The sequence below is a fragment of the Macrosteles quadrilineatus genome, unplaced genomic scaffold (genome assembly GCF_028750875.1).
Source record: "Macrosteles quadrilineatus isolate MER2022 unplaced genomic scaffold, UCM_ALF_1.0 Scaffold_8__2_contigs__length_117827958, whole genome shotgun sequence".
NCBI lineage: Eukaryota > Metazoa > Arthropoda > Insecta > Hemiptera > Cicadellidae > Macrosteles > Macrosteles quadrilineatus.
In genome coordinates, this window is record NW_026542601.1 from 102,368,557 (window position 1) to 102,381,350 (window position 12,794).

At 34.8% G+C, this 12,794-nt stretch overlaps 1 protein-coding gene across 2 annotated transcripts in view; it reads right to left on the minus strand.

The window, feature by feature from the left end:
* Window positions 1–8,016: 8,016 nt before the first annotated feature.
* Window positions 8,017–12,794, minus strand: part of LOC129001884 (LIM domain transcription factor LMO4-A-like) — a 335,873-nt gene continuing 331,095 nt past the window's right edge. For both annotated transcript variants that reach the window (XM_054429344.1, XM_054429345.1), the window contains exon 6: window positions 8,017–10,731. The gene's annotated coding sequence lies outside the window, so the exon portion shown is untranslated. The remainder of the gene's footprint in view (window positions 10,732–12,794) is intronic.

A 12,794-nucleotide genomic window follows, 5' to 3' on the forward strand; every position in this document is an offset into this window, starting at 1 on the left:
ATAAATAGTAGATGTGTAAAAAGTTATCTTTTCTTCTTCTCATCTTCCATAACATTTTTTGATTCTACTTGAATAGTGTTTATTTCAAATCTACGTTTATTCCAATTTCAGTAATAATTTTTAAAATACACAAAAGCATTTATATTTTAACATGTTTGTTCAATAACAAACTACAAGTACTTCTAAATTTTTTAATTTGATTAAAAACATTGCTTTCTGTGGAAAATAAATTTGTAGAAATTTAATCCACAAATATATGGCAAACCTTTGTATGTAAAATAAAAATTCATGGTTTTCGTATAAATAATCTCAAGCTGGATCTAGTTTACTGTAAATTTTTATTTTTATTTGAAAGTATCGGTGGATCTCAGACACATTAAATGCATGAGTGTTTGTATGTTGTTGATTCAGTCAAATGTTTATTCAATAAGACGTCTACCCGGACAATTGCTGTGTGGCGCTGCGAGTGAGAGACTTTACAACTAATACTCAAGTTTCCCTCACTCAGCGCTAGGTGCCGCTTGAAGCCCCAGGTTATCATTATTGTTGTATAATCGTCAAACTGGGACAGAATAAGTTCTATAAAGTTTTCAACAAGTTTTCTTATGTTGAATTGCAGCGAAAAAATTGTTAGTTTCAGACAGTTTCAATTAAGTGTGTCAAGATCAGTATAATTATCGTTAAATTTTAATTCATTGATATTGCTATAGTTGATTATGTAATTTTCACTTAGCATAAAATGTTTTGATATTCAATCATTACAAATCATGGAAATAATTATCACGTTACCAATTTTCCAAGTAAGTGTAAACACAAAACAAAAAAAGGTTTTCATAATTTTTATTCGCATTTTCAGAGATCATAAAACTTTGGCATGTTTTTATAGACAATATAAAATTATATTTTAAATCGTTTAAACTAATCTACTTAAAATGTTGTTCTCGACTGCAAATAATCGTAATTAATCGTATTTCCTTAAAATGAACCACAATAACTTGAGAAGTATTGCTGAAATGTTCAAGCTCTTCCTTAACAGTTTTAAGCATTTTTGTTAATAAATTGTTATAGGCTGTAGCCAAAGTACTTTGTGAAAATAAACATTACATAACCTAACCTATTCTGTTAGGATATAAGAACAATGTTCAGCTCATTGTAAAGCTTCAGCGGCCAGATCTCTGATAACCAATAATTATCTTGATAAGTTTGGAAAGTTCTTTTAAATACTAAAGATAGTTGTATTACTATTGCTCTGGTTTTTGAAAATAAAGTAAGTTGTCAATTAGAGCTTATACGGAGTTGTAAGGATATTCTGCATGATGCCCCTAAACATGTATTTTTATTTTTTGTCAGGGCTTGATTGGATGTAGTTAGTGGAAAACGTGATATAACCATAATATCCTGTGTCTAACATGTTTACATACAATATTTTTCTGATCATATACAATCCCCCTATGAGTCTTTAAATTGTTAAATCACTCGAACAAACTGTACAAACACCCAAACTCGACAACGACCTTAACAGCAAACAGCAAACAGTGGCAAACAAGCAAACAAACTACAACACCAGGCTTTGAAAGTTGGATAAATGTTTCAGTAGTCATACAGCCAGCGGGTACAGCGGGGCTGCATGGGTACAGTAGTGGGCCTGGGCAAACACGGTCAAGAAGTGGACAAAAGAGGGAACAAGTCCGGCGGGACGTTGACGTTGTATAGTGTATACAATGTGGTGTATAACTATAGAACAGCCGCAGTGGGTAAGTTACACTTGGCTGGTGTTAGTTAGTTTCGTATAAATTCTCAGATTTTTGAGAAATTTTGAAAAACTTGAACCGACATATTAAACAATGGAGAACCAGGCAACTTGACCGTCTGAAACATTTTATTATACTCTTGGTATGTTTCAATAAAAAGACATTTTTGCCTCCTAAATGCAATATCTTTCACCTGACGATAAAAATTCCTAAGTTAAAAATTAAATACAGTAAGTCAGTTCTTCATTGACCGTTAAAACCAAACATAACAGTCGGAATTTCTGAATTTAAAATTGTAATTAAAATCCAATGGCTTGCGTCGAGTGTGACTAACTTATATTTGCTATGACCAAGTCAGTTTATTAAACCCTTTAGATTTGCACATATTTACACATAGTCTCATGATTTTTATATGTTATATATGAGAGCGAGTCTTGAAACAGAAAAGTCTTGTAGTCCGCCTTGATTCAAACATGAAAATGGAGTAAAAAATCATTAAGTACAGAAAAAACTGATTTTTTTATTGTTGGACAAATACTTTTAATCTAAAGAGAAACGGTATTGTTTTTTTTTTTTTTTACTTGTAAAATTCAAGTCTTTTAAAATAACTACATCACAGTATGAATAAAACGTCGTAATAAAAGTAGTCTTTTGGATAACACCATGTTTAAATTCCAAAGATGATTAATTTTAATTCCAAAACTCAATTACTACGTTAATACAGAATAATTACCTTATCCTCCCATTCATCGCCATAAAAAATAATAAATCTCAATTCAGTCTTGATCAACGTTGGCTCGCATACAGTTTATCATGTGGAATGATGGGTAAATATTTTAATGACAGCGTATCCATTACCAGGGCATGTTCCAGCTGTAATTCTCTAAGCATGCTTTACGCGCTTTCAAGGGTGACATTATTGCGTGAAAGTATAACCATGTACGTTTTATCAGAATAATTGACAATGCATTAGAGGCTGCACTTTTGACTTTTCCAACTTCCCCCTCCCATGGATGCAGTTTCTTGTGCAGGCATTAGTGTAATGGATCTACATTAGTAGCAATCTCTCTGTGCTAATGTGATTTTGTGGAATCAAGTTTGGCTCGCCATGGAAGTGTATTGTGAAAGGCCTCTAAGTGTATTATGCTGAGGTAAATGTAATATTGCAGATTGTTTTCACCACACTATGATGTTTTTAGCTGTTTTACATACGTTTTGGTGGCTGAAAGTTACGTTTTGCTGGACATGCCGGCTGTCATCGTCATTTGGGGACCGAGCAGGTTTTTACATCCCTAGGGCCGCACAAACAGCTGCTCGCTTACTTTCTTAAAACATAAATCAATCCATCCATAGCATTACAATGGAATTGTTTTATTGTCACCTGCCTAGCAACTATTTATTATTGTTTTTGCTGATTCCTCAAATTATTTCATCACACTAAAGTTGTAGTTGTGTTGACTATCAGTGTGAATTATTATTGTGGTGAATAGTGGCATAGCGTTCGTACCACGGACTCTCGATCGTAAGTTCTCGAACTTAAAAACTATCTCGAGCCGGCAACCCCTCATTTTCGGCCCTAGGTACGAAATATACAATATTGTATTTAGTGTTTTCTATTTTGGCGCAACACAAGGTAATGTCTACTTTACGCGACTCAAATTGTCTTTCTCCTAGTAGAACACAAAATGTCTAAAAAATTAGGCTTAAATCTTTGTTCCGCTTTAAAATTAGATCGTTACAGGCTCATTTTACGTAAATCAAATTATAATCAGTCCTCATATTTGTTTTTAAACATATTGAGAAAACACATTTTCCTAAAGTTTCCTGACAAAGTGGGCTTTCTTGCACTGATTACAGCACGCTAACTAACTGCTGCATTTACTTACTTTTGTCCCACTCATTTTTTGCCGCACTTTAGTAAAAAATGAGATACCAAACAACACAAAACAGCGTGCTTTTATCAGGCACGTAATACGTGTACGCTTGAAAATAAGTTGGCACCACTTAATATTACGACTACAATCAGCTGGTGCGTGCAGTTGTCCTCGTTCCCATTCCGTTAAATCTTGGATTTAATCTAACTTAAAAACGTGTTGTTTAGTGTTTTAAAGACTAATTATTTATATGCGTAGGAAACTGTAACTGTAGGAAAATTATAAGTGTAACGCGAGTGCAAAATGCCTTTTCTGCACATGAGTAAACATTTCTCTCATGTGCTGTAAAGTTCCACTCCGCAAACTATTGACATAATAACTATTTCCTACAATCTACACACATTAAAGATATTCCAAAGATGTTCTTAAAATAATCTACGTCTTCGAAAAGTTTCTAACTTTTAATTGTTTACCCCAAAGCTAACCAATTTAGACACCGCTCAATCGAGTTAAAAACTGGAAACTATAATTACCAGACACCGTCTTGATGTATATCAGAGATGGCGGCGCGCGGCGCCTCCGACTAGGGAAGCGGGTCAAACGTTTAATTATAAGATACAAATAGCTAGCGCTTGTTAGAGTTTTGGCAACGGAATCGGACTATAAATTAAAAATAACGACACGTTGGGTGATTACCGAACTGAAACTGATGAGAACATGAGAGCGATGTCTGGTGGTGGGAGGGAGAACACGTGTCTACTGTGAGTTTTAGGTTTGGTTGGTGTTTGAGGTGTAAGTAGACTGATGGCGATGTCTGGTGGTGGGAGGGAGAACACGTGTCTACTGTCGTCTCAGGTTTGGTTGGTGTTTGAGATGTAAGTAGACTGATGAAAGCGATGTCTGGTGGAGGGAGGGAGAACACGTGTCTACTGTCGTCTCAGGTTTGGTTGGCGTTTGAGGTGTAAGTAGACTGATGAAAGCGATGTCTGGTGGAGGGAGGGAGAACACGTGTCTACTGTGTGTCTCAGGTTTGGTTGGTGTTTGAGGTGTAAGTAGACTGAGGGTGATGTCTGGTGGTGGGAGGGAGAACACGTGTCTACTGTGTGTCTCAGGTTTGGTTGGTGTTTGAGGTGTAAGTAGACTGAGGGTGATGTCTGGTGGTGGGAGAACACGTGTCTACTGTGTGTCTCAGGTTTGGTTGGTGTTTGAGGTGTAAGTAGACTGAGGGTGATGTCTGGTGGTGGGAGAACACGTGTCTACTGTGTGTCTCAGGTTTGGTTGGTGTTTGAGGTGTAAGTAGACTGAGGGTGATGTCTGGTGGTGGGAGAACACGTGTCTACTGTGTGTCTCAGGTTTGGTTGGTGTTTGAGATGTAAGTAGACTGAGGGCGATGTCTGGTGGAGGGAGGGAGAACACGTGTCTACTGTGTGTCTCAGGTTTGGTTGGTGTTTGAGGTGTAAGTAGACTGAGGGTGATGTCTGGTGGAGGGAGGGAGAACACGTGTCTACTGTGTGTCTCAGGTTTGGTTGGTGTTTGAGGTGTAAGTAGACTGAGGGTGATGTCTGGTGGTGGGAGAACACGTGTCTACTGTGTGTCTCAGGTTTGGTTGGTGTTTGAGATGTAAGTAGACTGAGGGCGATGTCTGGTGGAGGGAGGGAGAACACGTGTCTACTGTGTGTCTCAGGTTTGGTTGGTGTTTGAGATGTAAGTAGACTGATGAAAGCGATGTCTGGTGGAGGGAGGGAGAACACGTGTCTACTGTGTGTCTCAGGTTTGGTTGGTGTTTGAGGTGTAAGTAGACTGAGGGTGATGTCTGGTGGTGGGAGAACACGTGTCTACTGTGTGTCTCAGGTTTGGTTGGTGTTTGAGATGTAAGTAGACTGAGGGCGATGTCTGGTGGAGGGAGAGAGAACACGTGTCTACTGTGTGTCTCAGGTTTGGTTGGTGTATGAGATGTAAGTAGACTGATGAGAGCGATATCTGGTGGTGGGAGGGAGAACACGTGTCTACTGTGTGTCTCAGGTTTGGTTGGTGTATGAGATGTAAGTAGACTGATGAGAGCGATATCTGGTGGTGGGAAGGACAAACCCGTCTACTGAGTGTTTCAAGTTTGGTTGGTGTTTGAGATGTATGTAGACTGATGAGGGCGATATCTGGTGGTGGGAGAGAGACTTGCGTTAGGTTTTAATAAACAACATGTTCGGTACGTTATTCCTATTTAGAAGAAGTAAGATGGCCTAGAGCCTACTATTAGATTATAAAAAAGAAATAATCTGCTGCAGTGTTTAAGTAAAATAGTTAAGTACGAGGAGATCCGTGAGCAAATTGTGAAGTGTAATTGGGTCCAAAACTGGATTTTAAGGCAAAATGTGTCCATTGAAAAACCTGATTTACTTTTTCAAGATTATGTTTTATTGTAACAGTTATTAGGCGAATAGAACTAATAATTTACAACAATATTGTTGTTTTCAACTCTACATAGAGTGATTTACTAACATTAATCAGCCCATTCTACCATTCCCGGGTGCGCTAGTTCATAAGCCGGACGGCTTCAAAAGGGATGTTATATAATATAAAATGAGTTTATCCTAAACTCATATTTAGCTATAATGAAAAATAACATGCTTTCAAACCATACATTACAACAATGAAAACCTAAAATAGCCATGTATTTACACCTACACAAACGTTTAAACATTGTGCTGAATGGCGGAATAATATTCGCAAAGACTTGGCTTGCAGTTGCTAAATTGGTCTCTATAAATAATTAAGTCTCGCTCTCTTAGGTAAACTCAATAACCAAACAGTCAAATGTCATTGCTGAATGTTTGATATGTTTGCACGTTCCTCTTGGATTGTATGGAGAACAAGTCTGCTGATTCTGTCCCAAGGATTTGTTAATCATCAACAATTCAATTCTGAGAGACGTTTGCGACACATCAAATTTGCCCTAGAATATTTTTGTAAGATTTTAAATCAATATTACTAATTTTATTACAAACAAGATTACTTCGTAATACTATAAGATATTTCTATGAGGTTCGTGTTGAACGAAAAATACTTTATCCCTAGTTGCACTAGTTTGAAATACGTGTAGACTTCAAGATTTTACTTTAATTCTGTCCCCCCTTCAAGGGTTTGTGATTTTTCTTAATATTTTATTTTATTATCATTATAAAATTATCTCCTGTTGTATTGCTCTATTGTTCCGTAAAATTGTTCAAATGGAACGGAGATTAGAAAAACAATTAATTATAAGACGAAATTAAAAATAACTGTACCCTTGTGAATTCATTAACATGCAACTTTAATTTTTGGATACAATTGAATCTTCCGTTAAATAATATTTATATTTTATCAAGAATATTTAAAAAGGATGATATCTACAGAGCTTTTTACCATTTACCTTACCATTACAGAATTCAAAATAATTCAGAAGCAATAAAACTAAAGTTGTTCTTCCTCCTTCTATGTGCCTTTTGTGAACCGCAACTGCATCCAACTCAGGGCTTCGGCTAATATAATGGTTGGTCTGCACCTTCAGACCTCGTGAATTATAACTTCCATGGGTAAGAACCCATGGGTAAGGGGTTTAAATAGATAAAAAACAAGTTAATGTAAAAGGCTTATGTCAGTTACTATCAACTTCAAGCAAGTAAACCAAAAATAATTACATTCATGTTTTTATCCTAATTTCGTTTGCTCCGACAAGAAATCACTTCTATGAGGTAATTCTGTGTTATACTAATTGTCTTTGTTTCCATTTGGTCAAAATTAGTTAGGAATTCATTTGATTTCGAAAGGTTCTGGACACTTCTGGACACCAACAGTGAAATTTAAAATAATTTTTCTCAGCAATTGACATACATATACATGTTTTTGGAAATAGTTGTTTTACCTTATAATTCTTCTTCACAAATATAATTCTTGTGATATTATAAAATCTGAAGAATTATGTAAACCAAATGCATTTGTATTATTTGAAGGGTTAATTAGGCCGTATAATTAGTCGTATGTAAGTAAGTATGCACATATTCATAGTCATCTGTGATGATTTGTGATAGTAAGAATAACAACAATAAGCTTGTTGTATTTGCTAAGCATTAATCGCGCAGCAATTGTATAAGAAAAACCAAACAAGTACAGAAAATGTTATTTTTTTCTGATAAATTATTCTTTATACTATTCCAATTTCATGCAAGCTTGTTCAACGTTCAAGAAAACAGTCATTTCAAATAACTTGTCAATGATTATATAGCACAGCTAGACACTGCAACAAACATAATCGTTGCTTTTAATGTTTCTTTTTTGTGTATGGTATAATTTCCATCTTACACTACTAAGCTAGAGACGACTAAGGAGTTTTTATGACAGGTAATAAAGACATCGAATGATTCTGGAAATATCCATTTTATTGTGAGTCATGAGGGACCGGGCAAGGGCACATCAACAAATATACAGCAATGTACATATTAACAATTCCTAGCTTACTTCTTACGATTAGCGCCACAAACTTATTGCAAGGTTTGAGCAGGTTCTTGGCTCCTTGTACGCCTATTGCTTCTGTTGAAATACTGACGAGATTGCGATATACTGCATGGCAAGAACAATGATAATGGGCAAGAGTCAAATAAGTGAACAGAATAAAGTTACAGTTCATCACTGTCCATGGTAACTGGATATGATAGTCCAAGAGCCAAAGTTGATACGTTCCACGCACAGATCTGTAGTCTATGTGGACGGGCAAATGCAAGGTTAAAAGAGGCCGCCAACCTCTTAAAAAATATCAACTCTCCGTACAACTAACAGACCGTTTTAGAAAAAAAATGAAAAAAGGTTACACGTAATCAACAAAATTCATAAATAGGTTATTTAGAATTAGAATTTGATCCTTAGGAAAGTCCTTAGAGCGTTTTAAAAGTTCGAACTGGGTTTGCCGTCCTTGATCATCGGAGCTTCAACTGATTATCTTACTCCATGATACAGTCAACTTTTTTCTAGCCAGCTAAAATATGCAACCAAGAGTGCGTCGCTGTCCCAAAAGAATTGATAGCTAAGGATTAAAATATATTTACCATACAGCAACAGAAGTTAATCTTCTGAAACGGAACTACTCGTCCTCTATGTAAAATCTTGACTATAAGGAGCAACTGTCAGGATAATCAAGTAGTGTATGGTCCTCACCTTCAAATCTGAAGGTTATTATTTCAATACCGAGCAAGATCGATTCTGGATTTGGAGAAGTTTAGACCTCTCTCTAATGATAGAAAAAACAACGCCTTGTTTGACGTTGAAAACTCCAATCAAATAAGTCGTGAAGACATAGATGAGTGCAAATCGTTTCAAGGCCGTTGGCTCTTAGACTATGCATAGATGGTAGTAGCAGCTTGAATAAAACAATATGAAAAATACTGTGTATAAATAAACTAACACTAAGTTAAGTACAAAATTTCCAGACGGTATTCCTCTGTAAACCAAATCGAACACTTCTAAACAATACTGTAATCAATTGGACTAAATTGCTTGTTCTTTCCGAATGAGTCGGACCAATAACAACAACTCAAATGACAAACCTCAACAAAGTTAATAAAAACAAACAAATAAATATATGCAGTGTTGCAATAACAAAAATCAACAACACAACCAAAGTACGCTTGCAGCGGACTATGTACAATACACCACAGTCGGAGAAAACTTGCGTAAATTCTCGTAAATACTTTACAAACGAAATTCCAACATTAAGATGAAGACATCTCAAAATAGACATATAATAAAACGAATTAACATCATCCATCGTTGAACATTACATTACAAATGGGGTTTGATGCCGTATTTACGCTAACTCGAATGAACGTCAATTAAAAATTACAACCTCTATGAAAGGTTACTTAAAACTACGATTTTATCTTAGTCACATCATGAAAGATTTTTTTAGATGAGAATTCTTTTAAGAGAAATATCCAAACAATTTGAAATGCATCACAATCATATTGCTTTAAACCATTATCACAAAAAAATATTTGATTAGCCACAGACGTTTTGTAAAATTTAAGTACAAATTGTCATTAGAGTAAGGAATTTTTACCTTAGTGTATATAAATAACTAAGTACAATCATCACTTTAACATAAAAATCTTAAGAGTCTTTGTCCATTTCTTATAATGTTCTGAAATAGAAAAAGAACAATTACAATATATTTCCTCGATAGCCTTAATTAAAATATGGAATCAATTTCTAGCACCCATGATTTTAAACATTAATTTGTGATAAATTATAGCTTTGACTTTGACGTAAACAAGCAATGCTGGTGTAAGGTTATTTATTGTAAAATTCAATTGTAAAATCAGAAGCATGTTTTTCTGATGACGTCAGATTAAGTTTATATTTAAGAAATGTTTCTGTAATTTTGGGAAAATTTAACAGTCTTTGCTTGACTATTAAAAAAGCTGTATTTTTTCAATCACTGTATATAAAAGTAATTGTAGCCTATTTATTTGTAATATATTTAGAGTTCGTTAGTAATATAACTTTTATCATATCAACGTATTCACGAGCTACCGGACAATAACACAGTATAATAATTGTCATCATCTGATTCACAAGGACAAGACATCATTGAATGAGTGTGATCGTATAATCTATGTTTACCATAAAGTTATTAATTTTAAATTATTTTGTCCTTGAGTTGAGTTAAAAACCTCCACTATTATAAATCGCACAGTTGGATCAGAATAGGTAAAGACTCTTAAAATTTACACCTTATAAAATTTAAACACTAAACATTGTTGTAATTTAAAGCTACACTGATCGGTAATCAGAACAATATCATCAAGAGACTGTGCAATAATTTCCGATTGGACAGTTAGAATCACGACGTGTCTAAGTGTTGACATTCGGTGGATCAATTTAACAGCTAACATGTTATTTAAACAATTCTCTGAGGAAATCAAGTGCTGAAGAACGATTGGACGACGGACGCGGCGTCTCTATGTACATCGGTCTGCGAGACCAGGGCTATGTACAATGTACATCGGGGTGGCCACCATATGTACTATGTACATGGTCCAATGTACCGAGCGGCTCTCAAAACGGCGGCACCACCGATCCTGAAACAACAGAAATGCTGTTAGAACACTTGAAATATATTTGAAATAACAGGATATACATTTGGTTGAAAATATTGAGCATTTTGTGGAAAATGTAAAAAATTGTATGTGGAAATAATACATGTGTTGTTTTTTTTAGCAAATATCCTCCAAGTACAGTTTTAGTCATCCAACTACACTGTACTAGTAAGAGGTGCTGACAATAACATTTTCGGAATTAAATACTTGAGCTAATTTTGTTTTTACATTTACTTTACTCCTTGTGATGGTAGTAAAATAAATTGGGTAGAACGTAGAACTAATTGTCTTCTGGTAAATTGTAAACATAAAGGCAATATGCCAGAGCTAAACATTATTGAATTGCTGTTGCATAAAATCATAACACTCAATACTATCCAGAAATCCTAAAAATGTTTTTAATCTATCGTATTTAATTGATTGGGTCAAACACTTTTGGAAACAAAACGCGTAGAAATATTCGTTGTCTTAAACACGCAACTTAACAAACTTCACCGCTATGGCTTAAATCTTTGTTATTCATTCCAGCAATAAAGATTTTGTTTGACCCTTTTAAAAGTTAAATTCATTATCACAAAGCATTTAAAAATAACCCGATGACAGTTAAAGAAATATAAAACTAAAATGTTTCATTATATTAGTAATGCTAGCTGTGACCATCACTTCAACGATAACATAACCATACAACTACTGTACTAGCTATTTACAAGGAATATACGCAAATAATTACTTTGATGTTTACATTATTGAAGGGTTAAAGAGCCTCATGAAATGTTAAAGGTAAGTGCGTTATAGCCTCATTGTCCGTTGGAATAACTGACTTACACTGCAAGACAAAGCCCTTTATGTTTGTACAATACTCAATTATACCCCTTTACAAGGGCTGAACACTGGCTTTGCAAGTAAAGACTGGGGGTAGTTTGTTCAATGTATGTAGGTAAAAAAGCACCACATCATGAAACACACGGGTTGCTATAAGGGTTATTATGAAAGACGCTAGTTTTTAGGATTTTGATTCTGAAAACTTGGTTGAAACGTTCTAAAATCTATTTTCATATGAATTAATTTCTCCAAGATCGTTATACAGCCACCTAGAGCTCTAGCAGGTTTAAAAGTTACAATGTTCAACTTATGCGACCAATTATGTTCTAGAATTACTGTATACACGAAACATAAGAGAAATTAATTCAGTATCATCTTGTGAATGTCAAATAAGTTTTTTATAGTTTAGGGCGTTTTTATTTAAAATGTATTTGGATTGTGCTAAAAATTTAAAACACCACAAAGTGTTTAAAAGGATTCAAAATTTAAAATATTTAATTAAAATCCAGATATGATGTGTGTGAAAAATGTGTTTTTTCAAACAAGATGATAGTTACTCTCGTGCAACTTGGAAAAGAAAGCAGATAATGCATAAAAATTAATTGTATCTTGAATTTTTTTATTTATTTGTACAGTAAATACAAAAAACTACCTAAAAACAAATCCAACAAAAACCCAAGCATTCAAACAGTGACAGCTCCGTGAGAGTGCGATAGCAAAATATTTGCCGTGTCAGACTAATACGATGGGCAATTAAATACCAAAAAGCGGTCGCGGCTTTTAGCCAATTGATACACATTTTATAGATCAATGTTCCATTAATAGCCATCACACCTGCACTATTACCAACCTATCAACGCAAAGGCGGATTTTGTGCTGTAAAGTTGGCCATTCTGATCAGTTGTAATGTTAGCTTTCTGCTTCGTTCGATCTGTTTGTCTTAGGCGATCGCTGTTTAATTCATCATGAAAATAGTGAATCATTTATGAGCGTTTACTGTGGTACTTTACAACTACTATGGCGTTGGATTTTTAAGAGAAGGGTTGTCGTATTTGAGTTCATGTTGCCGGTTTTATTTACAAATATTTACTACAAACTAAAAAAGTGAATACTTTAAAGGGGAATTTACAAAATTGCTAAAGTTGGACACTGGAAATTGTAACAGACAACAAATTTGTTAAACAAATTCTTAGATTAAGCTAAAGTTTCGTTGTTAAATATTT